The sequence below is a fragment of the Castor canadensis genome, chromosome 2 (assembly GCF_047511655.1).
Source record: "Castor canadensis chromosome 2, mCasCan1.hap1v2, whole genome shotgun sequence".
NCBI classification, from domain to species: Eukaryota; Metazoa; Chordata; class Mammalia; order Rodentia; family Castoridae; genus Castor; species Castor canadensis.
Window position 1 is genome coordinate 5,748,100 of NC_133387.1, and position 15,961 is coordinate 5,764,060.

At 48.6% G+C, this 15,961-nt stretch overlaps 1 protein-coding gene across 8 annotated transcripts in view; it reads left to right on the forward strand.

The window, feature by feature from the left end:
- The window catches only part of Prkag2 (protein kinase AMP-activated non-catalytic subunit gamma 2), a 259,543-nt gene that overhangs the window by 43,786 nt on the left and 199,796 nt on the right, over positions 1-15,961 (forward strand). Inside the window, exon 1 of one of the 8 annotated variants that reach the window (XM_074060348.1) lies at positions 4,216-4,351. The exons of the other annotated variants lie outside the window; for them this stretch is intronic. The gene's annotated coding sequence lies outside the window, so the exon portion shown is untranslated. Of the gene's footprint in view, positions 1-4,215; positions 4,352-15,961 lie in introns of those variants that run through there. 8 annotated transcript variants of the gene reach the window in all.

Below are 15,961 nucleotides of genomic sequence, written 5' to 3' on the forward strand. Positions count from 1 at the left end.
GACTGGGCCTCTGTGACTTGTTGCTTCCTAATTGTGGTACTTCGGAAGCTATCAAACTACCCAACCTATAATAGAGTTCACAAGTGCAGAGATGCTGGCCTCAAGCTACCTGAAGAAATGGGATTGCAGAGTAAAGTACCATCCCATTTATGCACCACTCTGTGTATTAGAAGTCATATGTTGTTCCCAGAGGGTCCTCCAGACAACACCAGGCCACACCTGCTCTTTATTGCCAGTGAAGCCAGGAGCTGGGCACTGAGCCTAGGACACCAGTCTCACCAGCTCCTCTGCCTTGGCCCCTGGGTCGCCTGTGCTCAGGCCTTGTAGTCCCCGGATTGACAGTGAGGTGGGGAGGGGTCATGGGAAGGGTGAAGGCTTGATGGAGCAGAATCTCTGCTCTAGAGCAGCTAATTTTGGTTCTCCAGACACCCCTACAGGTCTGTGCTGTGGACAGGACTGTGGGGTTCTATTGATGTTAGGGCTGTGACCATGTGGTCACCTACAGCAATGCCTTGTCCCAGGATCGTGAGCGAGGCAGGTAGTATTTGACTTTTAGGCTCAAGGCTGAAGACAGCATGGGATTTGACAAGGGTTTGTGTGGGGGTCCCTGGGATGCCGAGATAGCTGAGCCAGGTCTGTTGTCCAGGGGCAGGGCTGGGAGGTACAGTTTTTACATACATGTGCTTCTGGTTTCCAGGTTTTATAGTATACAAACATGCACTCCACTTACACGGCTCAGGCAATGCTGGGAGTAGCTTGAGATTTTCCTGCCACATTTACCATGTCATTTGGCAACTCTTTGAAGTCATTGTTTTGATTTGTTATGTAATTTCCTAATGCTACCACATGACTTGATCAGTGCACGCTTGACAATCCCGCTACGTGATGTGCCTTCACTTAGGATGAGTGTATTCTTGTTTTTAATTAGAGAAGTAATGAGCCTGAGCCACAGAAAAAGCAAAAGATAGGAGCAAGCAAAACCACATAAATAAAAGAGGATGCGAGGACCCATTAGAACGTGTCAGGATCGGGAAGGGAAGGTAGCTGTGATAGAATCCTGGCAATGCACCTTCTCCGTTCACAACCTTGGTAGCTCAGCCTCTCCGAGTCCTGGTTTCCTTGCTGATAAAATAGACAGTGTGGTACCCACTTACCTGCTGAGCAGACCGAGACAGCATCTGCAAAGCTCTCAGCACTAAAGATACACTGGAAGCATCAGTTCCAGGAGAGGGGCTGGGTATTAACCCAGAGATGCCAGGGGAAGGTCCTTGGGGTAGGGTAGAGTCTTCCAGGGATGGAGAATGCAGTCTGCACGTGTCTGCATGTGGGGCTGAGGGACCCATGAGGACTCTGGCTGATGGCCCTGGGCAAGCCTGAGAGGTCAGAAGGATGACTGAGGGCCAGGCTTCTACGGCTGTACCCATAATGAAGAAGCAGGTTTGTTCTGTAGGAGGTACTGAGCCAGTAAAGGTTCTCTGGTTTTTGTTGTGTTGTCTGTTTTGTGGTCTGGGGAAGGTGCTAAGTGTAAGGCTGGGAAAATAGGGTTTGGGAAGATGAATTAGTGAGAGAGGCAAGAGGAGTGGGAAGTGCCTCAGTAAGGGACATCTCTCCCTCGGCTCATTCTGAAACATGGCACTGGCAATGGTCTTCAGGCTTTGCTAGGATTGTCCATCTACTGGGCTTTGTCTTCCAGGGGAGCCCACTCTGCCTTTTAAAAAACGAGAAGGTGGACCCGCTCAGGAGCCAAAGGAGAACGACAGACAGCCTAAGCATGCAGTGGAGACTTTGGGAGGCATATTACACAGGTGAAGACAGGATCTTATTTGAGATTGGAAGCTTGCAAGCTGCAGCACGGTTGTTTGTGACAGCATCTTTAACGAGTGATGCTGTGATGTGGCTGTCAGAGCTACAGAAAATCATCACACCACGTCGGTCATTCTCAGGCGCTCATCTTCTACTGCAGCAAATCCTTGACTCTTAGATGGTGGTACCCATTCCCTGGCATTTCCAGCTTTTCCAAGCAAAATGAATTAGGCTTTTTTTTTTTCCAGGCTTGCTTGTATGCTTTGGAAGAAAGCACACAGAAAATAAAACAAGCCTGGCTCACCCAGCAAGACTAGTTCAAGAACCAGCAGGAGAAAATATTGAGATTGGCCAGATCTCTGGATGGCCATTCGCATCCATACCCCAGGGGACAGGGGAAGGGGGACGCTGTGGCCACAGGATGTTGGTCCTTCACTCAGCACTGCATGGTGCCAGCTTTTTGCTAAGCCTTGTATTTATTCTAGTGCTGCCCTCTAGTTCCAGAACAATCCTGCACATCCCCAGCCGATGCTTATTTTTGTCCAAATACTTGCTTGTCCATTATCCCAACGACAGCTCTGGGAGGTGTACGGAGCGAGCGCATCCATTTCGGTTGATTTTTTTGTGTGCGTTTGAGGCAGGCCTGGGGCTCAGAGAAATGCCTAAGCCATGGCTCAGAGCTGGGTTGAGGTCCCAGAATATGAGAGCTTGGGTCTGGAAAGGATTTTGAAGTGCAGTGTGGAGAACATGCCTCTGGCTCCACACTGAGTGACATTCTCAGGTAATCCGCTGACTGGGGAGGACAGAACGGGGGGCCAGGACTCAGGGTTCCTAGTTCCTAAAGACATCTTGCCCCAGACTCTCATGCCTTTGGTTCTTAGGTGCAAGAATGGATTATCAGGTGGACAGTGGCCGCCATTACCCGCCTGGGCTAAAAGTTACCTTAAGAAAGTCACAAACTCCCAGCCTCATTAGAAATCCCTGATTCAGTTCTCTTTGTTCCTGAGCCCCCATGGACAACCATGTAACATTGTTTTTGTTGCCTCTCTGTGAAACATTCATCAACATCCACCTTTTCTTACCTTTCACTGCCACTAAGCTTACCTGGATGACAAACTTGTCCGCTGAATCTTCTCCTTTAAATCATACCTCTTGGGTGTCTTCATCAAGGGGTCACTCACTGTCGTTTGAAGCAAATCCTGCATTGCTGAAGAGTTCAGGTCATTAGCGGGTTTACTGATGAGCACTGCAGGGTTCTGAAATGGAGATCCCACTTTCTCCTTAATGGTTCAGGTCCATTTTCTTCCCAGTCAGCTTGTATACCCCTTAGAGCATCATTTCAAACGTACCCAGGATTTGTTTTAACCATGTGTTACCACACAGATAATCAGGTGTAACAGAGGAGTGCCTGTCATAAAGGAAGAAACTGACTACACTCACAGATCCCTGGAAACAGGAGGCAGGGCACACTGTGCAGGGCCATTGGGCAGTGCCAGGGCTTGGTCAGGAAGCAGAGGGGGCAAGGGAAGGCCGCAGGGAGGCAGGGTGAGCAGGCCTACGATTGGCTACTTTGAGTAATTTCAGCCAGCTCTTGGAGGGTCTGAGCTATCCCTGGTTGTCAGAGGGGCCTTGGGGCGTGACTCGGTTTCTCTCTCTAGGAATTGGGTACCCCTGGGAGTGACAGTCCCTCTAGGATCAGCAAGGACCCCACCTTGAGTCAAAGCATCAGAAGACAAAAAATAAAAAGCAAGGTGAATACAGGCAGAGACTATGTTGCCCTCTGTGGTTTGCAGGTTGTCTGACTGGAGTTGGGGTACCTGGCCTCAGTGAGGATTTGACTAGCAGAGCCTTGTGAAGGGTCACAGCCATCATTGTCACCAGAGAAAGGCAACATTCTTTATACTCCAAGAAGAGGGATTCTTAGGAACCTCCATGCGCTTTTCCTCCGCTGTTAGCTAGCTGTGGTCCGAAGTTCTGTAGAGACCATGCAGGGGGCTGTACTGACGGGAGGACCTGAAGCCGGCCTCTGCTCCTGTCTTCATTCGTTCTGCTGCTTGTCTTTTTACAGCTCAGCTTGGCCCTCCCTCCTGCTGGCTGCCTGTGTGGTACAGAGCTACCTGCCCAGCCACCCTGACACAGGTGGTAATGACAGTTTGCCTCAGTCCCAAGCTCTGCCTGCATTTTGAGCAGCAAACCAGCTCTCGTCAACAGGACTGTCGCCTGTGCTGTCTCAGGCCAGCCCATGCTGTCTGCCAGCCGCTTGTTGTGCTGCTTTGGGGACTGGGAACACGCCCAGCCCCGGTCCCCATCTGTTGCAGACGTGCAGTGGCGGCAGCTCCAGAACACAGCCAAACCTTAGAAATTGCTTGTGCTGAAGAAGCTGGGAAACCCCTTCTCGGGTGGGCCTTTGGAGGGAGGCAGCAGGATTTGTCAGAGCCGAGGGAGCTGTCATCTGCTGTCACTTGCATCCCATCATCCAGCATCTCACAGCCGGGCACTTCTTACCAGCATCCGGGAAGAGGAGACGTCCGGGACCCCTTGGGGCTGAGTAAGCAGACCTTGCGAGCTGGGTCCCTGAATGCATGGTGATGGCACGTCCCCCGTGTGTGGGTGTTTCCTCTTATGATGCTTTGTCTCCTCTGTATGCAAGGCTGATGCTGAATTGTAGCTTTGTTCTGTAGGAGCCTCTTATTAAATTAAATACCCCAAGGTTGAATGAAATGTTCCTTCGCTCCATTGGAGCTGTGTCTTTTCTCCTTACGTAACTTTTTCTTGGTGACTTAAAAAGAATAACTAGTGAAGGTGGTAGGTGTGTGGGAGTGTGTTTATCCCCGTCCTCTGCTGAGGCTGTCCTCCTCCCCTGCCAGACTTGCCAGTGCTCTCCATGGCCAGGTCCTGAAACACAGGGTCTCCTCCCCACCTCCCTCTCCTGCCATAAAGTTCCCTCCTAAAGCTGAAAGCTTAGTGAGATTGACATTCTCTACCTCTCCTTCCCTTTTCCTGAGTCATCATTCGTTCAGTTTGACCCAAGTGGAGAAGGTTGGGGATGGTGGGGATGCTTTGGGTTTAGCCCCCGTTGTCCCCTGGGACCCTCTTGACCATAGACACATTGGCAAATTCACAGGTCTCCTGCTGGAGGTTGAAACTCTCCAAAGCTTACCTGTTGCTTGTTTGACTTGTGGGGATGACAAGGAAGGGAGAGAAGGTAGAGGAGATGGGAGAGGTCTGCTCTGTAGGAGACCAGCCAAGAAGGAGAGCCCTAACCCCCAAGGAAATGTGCAGGGTACCCAGCTGAGCTGCAGGCTGACAAAGACTAGAGCCCGAGATGCCCAGTGCCCTGCTCTGACACCGGTGCCTCGTCTGGAGCAAGCCACTGGTATTTTGTTTTTGTTGCTTTACAATTCCCTCCAACAACCGGACCAGTTATGCCAGAATAGAACTCCTGTGACCCCTGCCCCTGTGATTGGAAGCAGTGGGGCAAGGATTATATCAGAAGCAGGAGACTTGATGCTATGCATCTAAGTCACAGTCCAGCGGGGAGAAGAAAACCGTGAGCAAATAGGTAATGAGCACAGGATGGCAGTGCAGACGGTAAATGCCGGAGCAGGTGAGCCAGTCTTGGGGTAGTGGCCAAGACTCAGCAGGCACTGCCCAGGTCTGGGGACACAGAAGTTACAGGCATGAGGCTCACGTGAGTATAGAAGGGCCTTAAAATATATGAGAATTTCGGTGCAGTTTGGTGTGCATAGGTAACAGCAGTGTGAGGGGTAGGAAGGAAGCAAAGGAGTCCATCAGCCCACAGGTATCCTAGGGATGTAATAGATACTGAATTGAGGCAGTGTCCTGGGGGTCCACTATCCCAAAACCAGGCTGCAGACGATTCTCTTCACTGCCCCAGAGAGGTCTGGCAATGTGGCCTCGTAGGTCTAAGGGCTTCTCAATCTTTTCATTTGCTTCCCCAATTTTCATGAAGACATCCAAAGACTAGGTCAGCCTAAGGTGAGGTATTTGGTTGGTTTCAATATGGGTTTGGGAATTTTTAGCCCAACATTAGGCCTTGAGACAGGTGCAAACTTCTTTTTATAGAAGAGGAAGCCGGAGGTTGAAAGGTTAAATTCACGGGTGAACACAATGGAGAATCTGGTATGCTAAAGGTAGTCTTCTGGCCTTGCCTAAAGTCTCAAACAGGCTGAACTGGAGGGAAAGCCAGGTGTCCTGAGGCCCAACCCAGTCTTTCTACTAGGAGCACACAGGCTGGTGGATAGAGAGTGGGTGGACCAGATTCCTCGGCTGTGGCTTTGTCTCTTAACTTTCTAGGCCTGGCTCCTCTTTGGGCTCTACAGGCTGGTATTGAGATCAACACTTCCACAAAACAAACCTTTCAGTCTGGTGGAGCGGTCACTGCCATTCCAAGAGTAAGATGGTTGGCCTTGACCTCATCAGCTAATGAAGCTGGCCAGCCAAGGGTCCTTGGAAACACAGGTACTCGATTTGGGTTCTCATTTCAGCTTAGCTGGTAAGGAGTGGAATCCCTCTCTGCTCTCTTTCAAACAGTAAATCTTTCCCTTTCCTGAAAGTATTTAAGCCTCTCATCCCCCAAGAGGCCATGTTTATCCCTCCTGCAAACCCTTCTAGCAAACCCTTCACTTCATTAGCCTGTAGGCTAATCTATATTAGTGCCTACATGTTTTCTCCTATGTATCATCGAGTATTGAGTTGGTTTCAAGTTCATTCTCATAGATCCATTCAATTGATAACTTCTGGCAGTCAGCTAAGGATGAGTCTGTCTGGGGTTCGAACTCAGGGCTTCCTGCTTGCTAGGTAGGCACTCTTACTGCTTGAGTCACTCCTCCAGCCCCTCCACATTTCCTCTTGAACTACTACAGGCTGCTTGTACTTCGTATTAAAGTACATACTTATTGACTTCAGGCTTGACATTTTCATGGATGCTAATTCTTTAATTCTCATGAAAATCCTGGGAAGTTTTCTCTGTCCTATACATGGACACTGAGCCTTGTATAACTTACTGAGATTGCATGGGCAGTGAATGGAGACTGGAATTCACACGTGGACTCTGCTTCACAGGAACCCTTCCAACTGCACTGGGTGGGCCTTGGCAGAATGTGCATGTTGGCTTTCATCCAAGAGCATGGTGGCATGGTGACTTAGCAAGAAATGAAGGTAGGACCTAGGACAAGTGGCTTATTTAAGGCTCCATAGTTCCCCCACCTCCCCCAAAGTGTGGGCAGACTTGTCACCAACTCTTTTTTTTTTTTTTTTTGATGAATCTGGTGTTTGAACCCAGGGCTTCATGCTTGCAAAGTAGGTGTTCTACTGCTTGAGCCATGTCTCCAGTCCATTTTGCTCTGGTTATTGTTGTCGTTCTTCTTCTTATTATTATTAAAGGGTCTCACCAACTATTTCCCTGGGCTGACCTTGCAAACCTTGATCCTCCAGATCTCAACCTCCCGAGTAACCTAGGATTACAGGCATGAACCACTGGCACCTGACTTGTCCCCAGTTCTTGACATTCTAACAGTGATGGTGGAGAGCATTAACACATAAACCCTTCATGCTTTCTAGCCAAACCTGTGTCAGTCTGGACTTTGCCAAAAGCTTGACTTAGGGCCTGAGAACTCTAAAAGGGGTTGATGTGAGGCCGTGGGACTCCAACCTCAATTACTAAAATTTGAATTAGCAATATAATTGAATCATTAGCCCCAATGCCCCAAAACTCTGATGTCTCCTCTTGTCCCCAGCATCCTTTGGCAGGGGACTTGGGACCATGTAATCTACCATGCTGCAGCTGGGTACCACATGCAAATAATCTCATTTTCCTGAGCCCGATTTTTCTCCTGGGAATGGAGACTATGATGCCTGCTTCTCAGGGATGGTGTGAAGATCTGTTGACCAAGCCAGTTCTCAGCCCGTAATACATGCTTAGTAAACAGGAGGCTCTGCTCCTCAGGGGAATGTTCAGTTGAGGCATGCCCCCTTGGAGTCCAGCAGAGCTGGAAAAACACCTTCTGAAGCAGGGCCTTGAATGGAGGTGAGAGGGCTTTGGTTTCCATCAGGTTCCTGTTTTCCTGCTGCTCCAGCCTCACCCGCTGCCCATCATACTTGGTGATGGTCAAGTCCAGGACCTCCTCCTGCCCACCTATCACATGAGGATGAGGTTTGTCCTCTCTCTGGTCATCTGATATCCATTGTGTTTCTGCTGCTGTGACCTTCAGGAGAAGGTCACAGACAGTGGCTTGTTCGTGTCATGATCTTTCTCGAATCATAAATTCCCTTCTTGATTTCCTTTGGAACCTCTCACCCTGATCTGTAGCAGAGGGGGACACAGGCAAGAAAAACAGAAGAAAAACAAAGCTAGACTTAGAATTTTGTTTTGATTTTGCTTTGCAGGTGAGGTATGTAGTGGCATTTTATTGTCTAATGTCTGTTTTTAAAGGAGGCAGCCATCTGCCTGGTAATCATGGCTTTAGCTCATTAGTCACTGGCAAGTAAGGGCCCTGCTGGGAAAATTCCAGCAAATAAGGTAACAGACGTGGAAGCTGTGGGAACAACCAGCCTGAGACCTACAGCAGCCTGGAGTGAGCTGACTGCAGGTCCCTTCAGCCCAGGCAGGGTCCTCTGGGCAGAGCAGGGGGCCAGGCAATCATTCCATCCCAACCTGGCTTTTCCTTTCCTTTTGTTTAAGGGTTCCTACAATTTGGGGGCTCCTAGAACTGGCTTCTGCTGCTTCTTAGAGAAAGATCCAGATTTAGAATCAGGAGCTGAGGGGCTAAAAAAGAAGTACCATGTCTCAGAAACTTTGTGACCTCTTCCTTTTCCCACAGCCCTAACAGCTAGTGACCCTACCCTCAGTGCAGACATTCTCCCTGATTTGCAAGCTGGCTGGCCAAGTCACAGGCCAAACCATGTGTTTATGCTGGAAGCAAAATTGAGATTCACATGAGTGAGCATTTGGAATATTCTGAGATAGATCTAGAGGTCTAGGTCCACCTGGTGGACAGGTAGACTGGGGCGGCTTGCGTTGGGGAGAAGGTGGGGAGGAAACTGAACAAAATTTTGTCCTCACTTAGTGTAAGGACAGGGCAAAACCTTGAACTAACCAGGTACCTGTAGGCAGGCACCTCCATGAACCACAGCAGGATGGCGTTCTTTCCCTCTGGGCAGGCAGGGAGGAGCTCATTCATGCCCTGGGACAGGTCACCAGGGCTCTGCCTGGCCCTCAGCGCCGGTGCTTTACAGAAACCAAAGCCAGCAGACACAGAGGGCTAATCTGCCCTCCCCATTCTTCTTGTCAAAGCAGGGCACGTGCAAAGACGCGTCCTTTTCCCAGTGAGCACCAGAAGGAACTATTCTACTCACCCCAAATTGTAAGTGAACTGTCACCCTTTTCTGGCTGTTCCCTGAGGTTTTCTATATCTGGAGCCTTCCCTGCCCAGCTTTAGTAGGAATCTGGGAGCTCTGCCAAGGAGTTTTCAGGCTGAGGGACCCCTCCCCAGGGAAGAGCGCCTGGTTTGGGCTCAGCCACCAGATTACCTCTTTGGTGTTAGTGAGAGCCACAGGAACCCACATAGCTCCTGGAGAGGAGTTTGTGCTTCAGTAGAGTGTAGGAATGATAAGCTTTTCAGCCATGGGAGATCCTTATAAAAGGGGAACTTCTCGTACTGAGAGGGCTGGTGAAAGACCACAGGCCTCAGCAGGCAGCCTGAGTAGGCACCCTGCAAACACTGCAAGGGTAGTAGCAGCAACAAGGCCTGTAGGATTCCTGCCATTCCTGCCACAGAGTTTGAAGGGCTCTTCCATGATCCCTAGTTGTACCCATTTGGACTGTGGGGTGGGGGACAAGGGCTGCTAGAGAGTCATCCTTCTGAATGGAGTCCTTTAGCCCTGGTGGGATTTGCCCTTTAATGTCAGGCATTGGTTTGAAGAACCCAGCCAAGCCTGGCTCAGAGCTGGCTGTAGGCGTCTGTTACCACCCACTCCCTCTGAGTCATCTCACACTTATCTGCTCAAATCCTCAGCCTTGAACTGTGCTTACCAGTTGGTCCTCTGAAGCACACTCCAGAGGGGAGAATTGGAAGGAAGGATGGGTCCTGGAGGACACAGGACAAAGGACTCCACTGATGGGGGGCCTGGGAATCCCTCTGCTTTGCCCCAGGTCCCTAGCCCAGTCTTATGGCTCCTTCAGGCTCACCCAGACCCTCAGGGGTCTCACCAGCCGCTCTCCAGCATCTCTCCTGGTTGCCTGGAGTTGGAGCATATGGCCATGTTGACATATGGCGGCTATGTTTACAAGGGTCACCCCTGAGGAGAGACTTGGGCGGGGGAAGGCTGTGTGGCCTCTAATCTCCCTCTTTACTTCTTCTCTTCCTTTTCTAAGTCTTCCTTGTTCTATGAGAACTGTTTCCTCCATAGTCTCTTTAGTGGGGGAGAAAAGATGTCAGTGGGTGGGTCAGAGCCCATGTGTCTATCCAAGGGCAGCCCATCACCCGTGCCAGACTTTCTCTGTGAGCCAGACATCCCTGGGTCCCACCCCAGCCTGCTGAGTGTGATCTCACATGCTCTCAATAGAGCCTTGTGCTCTGCCCAAAGGCCTGGCTTCTGTTTCCCTCCTGCCCTATCTCTAAAGAGAAGGTTATCATGGACCTTCCTGCCCAAGTGCTAACTAGTCACCAAGTCCACAGTTTTCCCGGAAACCACCTTCCTCAATTACACTCACGAAGAGAGACAAGAATATCACCGTGCAATTGCAAAAGACTGTAGAGGATTTTTGGATAATCTCCAATGCCTAGGCACTGTTGGTTAATCGAGTCCTGACTGAGAGCTACCAGCCATGCCTTATCTAGATGGAGTGCTAACTGTCAAAAAAGTGAGAGTGAAATAAATCTGGACATACCCCGTCTCTGGCACTGGAGGTACTTTAGGGTCTTATTACTCCCACTTCGACCAAGTCAGTCTAGAATGCCAGTGAGTGAGAATTCCAGGTGGGCAAGCGTGAGATGGTCCTCATTCCTCACGTTTAAAAACCCACTGTCTTCTGGGGCACAGTGGTCCTTAAACTTCTAATTTGCTGGGAGGGAAAGGGGATGGCGTATTTGTAGATGGTAATGGGGGAGCCATATCTTCAACCCCCTCCCCACCTCTAGGGCCTTCACACATCTAGGGTCCCAACTGCCAGGGACCTTAAGGCCATCTTAAGTGGCCTTATCCAAACAGTTTTCCTTATTTGACCATGGCCACCCCATCTCTCTAGGGCATTACAGTCTTTTTCTGACAGCCAGTCCAATAACCTACCAATCAATTCAGAGAAGGGTTCTATTTAGTGAGTTCTGGTTGGCCTTTGAAATACTGCCTTGACCCAAATAAGGGGTTTAGCTGTAGGCATGTGAGCACTTGTGTCGATCTGTGATACCTCACTCTGTTGGGGATTCACTGTTGGGAGAACTTGGGCTTTTGGTGTCTAGCCAGTCATTTTTCCTAGACCTATGGCAACTATGCATCAAAGCTGGGTTCTGGAAGGTACCATGCTGGACATTTTTCCCCTGGAGAGGGAAGGAAGGGATAGCTAGGCCCTATTTGATAGGTGTAACAAGTCATGGGGCTTTGGCACCAAGAGGCTGACTGAGATGGAGAATTTTGTTGGGCAATAAAGTATAACTGTCACCTGCAGCACAGCTGCTTCCCCAAAATTCCACTCCTGCTGCATGAAAAGGACAACTTAGCACCCCAGGACGGGGAGCAGAGACATTTTCCCATATTCTTTAGATGGCTGCATCTCTCCCCCCATCTCTTTTATTTCCTTCCCCCATGGCTATGATGTTGGTTGACTGGTGACCTTTAGATCACCTTCACTGAGGTGTAATTTGTGTGCAGTAAAACCCATCAGTTTTAAGTATACCATTAGATGTGTGGTGATAAATGCACACAGCCATACAACCACCCCCATGTCATGATATGGGGCACAAGGTCCCTGTGTCTCTTTGTAGTCTGTCGCCTTCCCCATCCCCACCTTAAGACCCTTGTGGGTGGAGTCTGTCTTATCTTTCATACCCACATCCGTCATAATTCCCCACAGCACATATCCGTAATTGATAAATAAACGAGTAAGTACATTGCTCGACTCATTGTATTTTATTTATTTATTTATTTATTTTGTGGTTCTGGGGTTTGAACTCAAGGCCTCACACTTACTAGACAGACACTCTACCACTTGAACCACTCTGCCAGCCCTTTTTTGTGATGGGTTTTTTTTCGAGATAGGGTCTTATGAACTATTTTCCCCGGGCTGGCTTCGAACTGTAATCCTCCTGATCTCTGCCTCCTGAGTAGCTAGGATTACAGGCATGAGCCACTGCGCTCTGCTCCAATGTATTTTTAAATCACCCCCAAACTCCTGTTTCCTCCAGTTCATCTTAATTTTGGAAAATGATCTAACAAGCATTTGTTAATTAATAATTTCCTTTAGTCATTCCTGATAGCAGCCTCTTGATCAGCATTAGACAGTCAATGTGACCAGAACACAGAAGATTCCAGCTGAGAGCAGGACTTGCCATTCTCCTTTGCCTATTCAATCACAGGCAAATATGCCATTTCCTCTCCACTGCAAGAGCCTCCGGTATTACTTTTTGTTCTTTCCCACGCTATGCCAGAAATTGCCAACACACTACCCTCTGCCTGCCTGCCTTCCTCCTCTCCTCCCTCTCTTCTTCCCTCCCTCCCTTCTTATGATAAATGAAGAAATCAGCACTTGGATGATTTAGGAGCTCTTCAGGGAACATCCCCAAAGCATTCTCAGTTTTCAGGAACTCTTCTATGTCCCTAACTTGGTCAGCAAGAGTTCAGCATGTCCCGTCATTCTGTCTGCCTGAACTGCCCTCTGGTCGTATGTTTGTGAGGGTCTGGTTGACTCTACCTCTCTCCTCTAATCAAAGCTCTGACAAAGAAGAGACTGTTGTCTACCCTCTGGGCTCAGTAATAATAGCCTCTTACCCCTAAAATCAGCCAAGCATTTTAAAGTAATAACTGGCATTTTCCAAATGATTCCCACACAGTACAATAATCCCTTTACATGTTAACTCAGATGTGTATGTGTTTATGTACCTCTTTATTAACTCAGTGCCTGTGATTCACATTTTTATATAGAAAACATTTTTAAGTAACTCTCACGAGCTTATATAGCAGTCTGCTCACAGATTGCTACATAGAAAACCACCCCAAACTTGAACATATGATTTGGAACCATCTCTCATGGGTCAAGGGTTGCCTGGCTCAGTGGAGGGTTCTCACTCAGGGTTCATCACACATTTCCCATCACGTCACATGGCAGCTGAGGCTGGAGCATTCTGAAGGCTCTTCGCACTCACGCCTGATGCCTGGGCTGGCAGTGTGGCTCCTTCTCTGTGCAGCCTCTCCCCATGGCTAGTGGTAGCCTCTTTAAAACGCAGTGATCTCAGAGTGGTGTCTGAGTGGTCTCAGAGTGGTTAACATGGTAGCTGGATTCCCCTGGGGCTCATGTGGCAAGAAATCTGCGGGGAAGCTGCAAGGCTGCCTATTGCCCGACCTTGGACATCAAGTACAAGTGCTACTTGTACTGCACTTCTATTGGTCACAACAGCCCCACGCAAGGGAAGGCAGAATAGAACCAGTTTCTCAGTGTACAGTGTGACAGCTTATGTGCACAGGAAGAGGACACATTAATGGTGGCCCTCTCAGCAGCACAATGCTGTGTGTGGACAAGATGCAAACTGTGCTTTGAGCCACTTCACCAGCAGCTTTCAAACTTGTAAGCCACCGTGAGAAACTTCACGTCATGACCTGTTAGGACCCATGTACCCACACCAGACAAGTCCTGGAGCAGTGGTTCTGTTTTGTTAACAACAAAATCGACAAAATTAACAACAAAGTTGGCCTCAGTTGATTCCACAGCTATGTCCTACCTGCAGATTGAGAAACACTGCCCTGCAGGATCCTAACTGTGATCACAGAGCACCAAAAACCACAAGAAACAGGTGCACACTTAGGTCACACGGATGCCATTTCTCACTGATCCTCCAAAATTCCAGAAGTTTGACAACCTGATCTGTTGGTGAGGTCATGGGGAGACACACCCTCTCCTCCATCATGGTTAGGAAAGCAAACTGGCCCAACCGTGAGAAGGGCGTGTGGTAGTATCTGTCAGAAACCACGCACATTGCCCTGGAGGCAGCAACCTTGCCTCTGAGGACAGCGCCTAGAACTATGAAGTAGATACAATGTTTTCATTGCAGAATTAAGTAATGATAATGGCCAAAGATTCAAGTCAATCTGTGTCATCTACACTAGAATGTTCCATACAAAGGAATATCACATTCACAGCCCCATGTGTTGATACTGGAAGGTCTCCTGGATATGTAAATTGACACAAGTGACAAAGTAGCAGGGCGCTCTTTGCGTTAGAAAGAAGGAACATACTTTGTATTTGCGTTTGCACAAAAACACCTTAGCCTGATACACAACTAAGAGTCTTTGGACAAGGATGGGAGAGACTTTTTAATGGTATATCCTTTTGTTTGGGTGTTTGAATCCGATGAATTTACTTCTTATAAAAAAAACTTAGTTGGAAAACCAAGCCATTGCCCTCAGTCCATGCAGGGATATAGAGCAAAGCGCGAGTGGATGATTTTTACGTTCTTAGGTAGAAGATGCAGTGGGTGAGAGATCGTTTCCACCTGTGCTCTTCAGAGAGTGTGTCAATTTCTTGAAGTCAGTTCCTGAAGGATGAGTAGGCTAGCAGTGTGCCAGAGACGGGTCACTTCAACCCACATGGGCCAGAAGCTCTCAAACTCTGAAACACAGGAGGCCCCCTTATCTTACTTTTCTTACAAACATTTTTTACACAATCTTTTCTTCCCCTGCGGTGCTGGGAATCAAACCCAAGGCCACCTGCATGCTGGGCAAGCACACCCCTAGCCCTGAAAGACTCCTTTGAAGGGAGAAACTCCTTGCTAACTTTGACAGGGTGTCTTTGAACTTCAACACGATAAGCACCACCTTGAGTTTCTATACGGTGTGGTTTTCACTGCAAGTCATCACCATAAAGGAATTCTGGCTTCTGAACTGTTACCTTTACAGTCATTTGTACATTATGACCTTGAACTTGTGGTGTTTGTGAGCCTCTGTTAATGAGGAACACTGGTATAAGCAGCAACCTGGGCTGGGGAAGACCAGAGGCTGTTCCTGGACAGTGTGTATGTCAGTTGACTGGAGCAGAAGAGCAATGTGGGAGAAAGGTGAGAGAGAGGCCATGGCTGTGTGCTGAGGGCATTAAATGCCAGGACAGAGCACGACTCCTTCTTCTGCAAGCTTAGGCATCACCAAGGATTTATTTTATCCAACAAAACCCCTCTCATGTTCATTTCTGTAGGCTGGGTGTACAGACAGCCAAGGATAGCTGACCTACTGTGATCTTTAACGCTGCCCTTTTTTTGTTTCTGATGAGACTGGGGTTTGAACTCAGGGTTTTGCACTTGTAAAGCAGGTACTCTACTGCTTGAGCCACACCTCCAGTACATATTTCTCTGGTTATTTTTTGGAGATGGGCTGTCATGAACTATTTGCCTGGGCTAGCCTCAAACCGTGATCCTTCCAATCTCAGCCTCCGAAGCAGCTAGGATTATAGATGTGAGCCACCAATGCCTGGCTGATGCTGTCCTTTAAGCCATGAAAGTAGGGCAATGTACAAACCAAGAAGGGGCCTAGTGGCATCTGGGGATGTCCCTGTCAGTTCCAGTTTCTGCTATGGAGTTTCCTTTCCTCTTTGTAAAACTCTCAAAAGATGTACTGGTCTCGCAGATCAGTTTAAAAACAGATCTTTGGAAAATGTCAGTTTTCCAAGACTGTCTGGAAGGTCACAGTCCACTCATGTTAGACATCCTAGAACATGAAGTCCCCAAGTTGCACAAGTGATATAAGCAGCATCCTGGGCTGGTGGAAGAACAGAAGCTGTCCTGGACCTCAGGACCTTGAAGTCACACAGGGCAAAGGTACATGAGTACATAGTTCAGAAGGCTTCCAGCATCTACTGGCATCTTAGTTCATTTTTTGTGACTATAACTAAATACCCAAGACTGGGTAATTTATGAAGAATAGAGGGATTTGTGTGTGT